This window comes from Bubalus bubalis, chromosome 3 (assembly GCF_019923935.1).
Source record: "Bubalus bubalis isolate 160015118507 breed Murrah chromosome 3, NDDB_SH_1, whole genome shotgun sequence".
Classification (NCBI taxonomy): Eukaryota; Metazoa; Chordata; class Mammalia; order Artiodactyla; family Bovidae; genus Bubalus; species Bubalus bubalis.
Genome location: NC_059159.1, coordinates 85,363,236 through 85,367,312, shown reverse-complemented (window position 1 = coordinate 85,367,312; position 4,077 = coordinate 85,363,236). Strand labels below are relative to the sequence as shown.

Sequence of the window (4,077 nt, the reverse complement as noted above, 5' to 3'; positions counted from 1 at the left end):
AAATCAGAGTTTCTTTATTCTGTCACCAAAGTGTGCTGACTGCACACACATGTGACAATGTGCTTGATGATGTGCATTCCAGAACAGTCAGGCACGAATGGTGACTGCCCTCCTGGGAGCAGGGAAGAGGACATCGAGTCAGGATGAGGAGGAAGGAGGCAGCAAGTGCTCAGAGCAGCTGAGGGCCAGTACTCAGAGCTGATGAAGAGGAGGGACTGGGAGCAGCAGGAAGCTCTATTCTCACACAATCCGGGGCTCCTAAGTGTAGCTGTTCCAGACTTTCACTTCCTCTTCTAAAAGATGAAGGCAACTTTCAGTAGCAGCCACAGAGAACATTCTTTACTTCAAATAATACAAGTTTGCAAATTAGGCCGAGAATGTGAAACTTAGTGAATGATAACAGTCTTTCATATCAATATAACCAATTCAGTTCAGTTTAGTTCAGTCGCTCTGTCATGTCTGACTCTTTGTCACCCCATGAACCCAGCACGCCAGGCCTCCCTGTCCATCACCAACTCCCAGAGTTCACAAAAACCCATGTCCATTGTGTTGGTGATGCCATCCAACCATCTCATCCTCTGTCGTCTCCTTCTCCTCCTGCCCTCAATCCTTCCCAGCATCAGAGTCTTTTCCAATGAGTCAGCTCTCCGCATCAGGAGGCCAAAGTATTGGAGTTTCAGCTTCAACATCAGTCCCTCCAATGAACACCCAGGACTGATCTCCTTTAGGATGGATTGGTTGGATCTCCTTGTAGTCCAAGGGACTCTCAAGATTCTTCTCCAACACCACAGATCAAGAGCATCAATTCTTTGGTGCTCAGCTTTCTTTATAGTCCAACTCTCACATCCATACATGACTACTGGAAAAACCATAGCTGTGACTAGATGGATCTTTGTTGGCAAAGTAACATCTCTGCTTTTTAATATGCTGTCTAGGTTGGTCATAACTTTCCTTCCTAGGAGCAAGTGTCTTTTAATTTCATGGCTGCAGTCACCATCTGCAGTGATTTGGAGCCCAGAAAAATAAAGTCAGCCACTATTTCCACTGTTTCCCCAACTTTTTCACTCTCCTCTTTCACTTTCATCAAGAGGCTCTTTAGTTCTTCACTTTCTGCCATAAGTAAGGGTGGTGTCATCTGCATATCTGAGGTTATTGATATTTCTCCTGGCAATCTTGATTCCAGCTTGTGCTTCCTCCAGCCCAACATTTCTCATGAATCAGTACTCTGCATATAACCAATAGTAACCTCTTTACTCCACTCTCAGTCCAACGAAGAGAAGTTTTGCCTGCAAGTCTCTTAACCCTGTCAAGGGTCTGCATGTTGAGGCCCAAGTATTAATTCTAGGAGAGGGACTGCCTGCATGACTCTGAAGGAGCCCAGGAGCCCAAGGTCCTCCCTTTTGATCAGTGCCTGGTACATTATGGAGAGAAATCCCACAGTACTTTAAGTTCTTTGCAGACAAATAGATTCTAGGAAAGTTGTCTAATAAAACACACTTGCTCTGCTAATAAATGAGATAATAAGCAGTCCCTTTCCTCAACCTCAGTAAGTTTTAGACCACCTCTGATGCTACCTTTTAAGCTACAGATTGTGTTATACTTCAAAATCATACTGAGAGAAAAAGAAATCAGATTTGTGGTTAGGAAAATTTTTTAGAGGAAATTTTTTTTCTAAAAGAAAAAAATGACAATTAAAAAAAAAGATGTGGAGAGAAGGAAAATTGCTAAAATGCTGTGTTTTGAGGCCCACCAAAACCAAAGTCTGGAGAGGGGGTTGCCCAAAGGATTGTCAAGGAGCAGATCCCAAGATTCCATGCTTATAGCAGCCCTGGAACATTATGAAAAGAAATCTTACAGCATTTGAATCCTTTTGCTTGGGACCAGCATCTTGAAAAATTGTCTTACAAAATAATAGCTGCTCTGTGAAGAGTATAAATGAGGTAAACAGTCCCTAACATCATCCTCAGTTAGTCTCAGACCACCTCTGGTGATATTATTTTAAGACACATATTTTTTTTTAATGGTTAAGAGACCAGGAAATTAGTTATAAAATGTGACAGAGGAGAGGATGACAAGAAATGGGACATTCCTATACTTTCCCTGCCACCAGGGAAGGTGGCAACAGTACTTCTAAAGCTATTTCTTGGGTTAGTACTGGGGTAAAGTAAGAAAGGACTTGTCTTGAGTATGAAATGTTAAAAGGCACCAAGTCTAGGCCATCAAGATAAATAACACTGTAACTCAATATTAAAAAATGAAAATACCAAAATACATGCACTGAACAAAACATCAAAATTTTCAAGAAAGACAAGAAATGCCCTTTTATTTGCAAGACCATATGTGTCTTACAAAGAAAGGCTTCACATTGCCAATGAAATCTGGGCAATTTTCATTTCACCTATATAATTCTTCCCAAAGAAAATGAAAAGATCAGACGTGGTAAATGCCCTCAACGCTTTGTACAGGACACTGCCTCTTCTTCCTCTGGTTCCTCTCTCCCTCTCTCTCTTCCATCGTCTTCCCTTCTTTTTGACTGCACAGCACTGCTTGTGGGATCTTAATTCCCAGACCAGGCGTCAAATTCGCACCTCCTGCTCTGAAAGCACAGTCTTAATCACTGGACCAGGGACACCTGCACTAATTCTTTTTTCTACACTACACTCAAGGTGGGGTGCTGGCAGTGGTGTTTCAGAAACTCAGCTTAAATAAAAATTACTTAAGACTGTCACAGTCTCAAGAAATTGTCAAACAAATATAGAAGTGAGCTTGAATATATTAATGAGTTGGCTTCCATTAAAGCCAGGAAAGTAAAATCATATTAAATTATTGTTTCAGTATAAATAAACCATAGCTTAAAAAGAATTTAATAAAATACTAATAAATATTAATATTTTAACTCTCATATTTTAATATATTATCTAACATTTAAAGTATTTTCATAAAATGAATATTTCAATACTCACATATTTTAATCATATATTTAATATTTTAAAAAACATTTCAAAAATAAAAAATTTTAAATATTTAATGAGACGAATATAATTAAATATAAATTTAAACGCATAAAAATACAGCGCTGTGAGTTTTTGAATATTCCTACTTTTCAGTTGTTCAATACTTACTCCCCTACTTCAAGGCCAATTCCTTGAATGACATCCTGAAAGTCCCAGAGCATCTCCAGGGGCGTACAGCTCCCCCGTCCTCGGGTGGGGGCCGCGCTGCGACTCACCCGCAGGGCGTCCCCAACACCGTCCAGTCGTCCCACCGCCGCCGCCAAATTCCCCTTTCCGTGAGCTGTCCCTTCATCGCGCCAGAAACGAGCCCGAATCTGTAAAATCGGCCCCAACTCGCTCTCATTCTCTGCTTCAAATGCCTCCGTAAACGCCTTTTCTTTGTAAAACTGGGCTCGCTCAAGTTTCTGTGCAAAAGAAAGCACAATACTCAGGGGAAACCAGAAAACGCAAGGTTCCGGGTTTACCACAGAACAAAAGGTCTCTGGCAAGGACTCAGATTGAAGATTTCTTAGTGCACTGCTCAAGGAGCACCAACTTGATATCTGAGCAGCGACGCCTTTCCTCTGGCTGCCAAACCCGCTGAAAGGAAGTCTCAGAACTTGCTGCTGCTGCTACTGCTGCTAAGTCGCTTCAGTCGTATCCGACCCTGTGCGAGCCGATAGACGGCAGCCGACCAGACTCCCCGTCCCTGGGATTCTCCAGGCAAGAACACTGGAGTGGGTTGCCATTTCCTTCTCCAATGCATGAAAGTGAAAAGTGAAAGTGAACTCGCTGAGTCGTGTCCGACTCCCAGCGACCCCATGGACTGCAGCCTACCAGGCTCCTCCGTCCATGCCAGGCAAGAGCACTGGAGTGGGGTGACATTGCCTTCTCCCGGAACTCGCAAACTCCATAATAAAACCGTTAAGAAGACATCCGCCTCCCTCTCGTGAACTCCCAGAGATGCGCGCTGTGCCAGGAGCGGGCGAAGAAACTTTTGCTCACTGATTTTGGTGTCCGCGTGCCCCTGTTGGCCTTCCAATGAATCACGGAAACTCTATGGCCAAGATCTATTTGCTAGTGG

At 42.9% G+C, this 4,077-nt stretch overlaps 1 long non-coding RNA gene across 1 annotated transcript; it reads right to left on the bottom strand.

The window, feature by feature from the left end:
- Positions 1-2,305: 2,305 nt before the first annotated feature.
- On the bottom strand, positions 2,306-3,706 carry LOC123332405. The gene is made up of 2 exons (XR_006549197.2): positions 3,230-3,706; positions 2,306-2,596 (listed from the first exon to the last, which is right to left on the bottom strand). It is a non-coding gene; the product is annotated as an uncharacterized LOC123332405 (long non-coding RNA).
- Between the last annotated feature and the right edge of the window lie 371 nt (positions 3,707-4,077).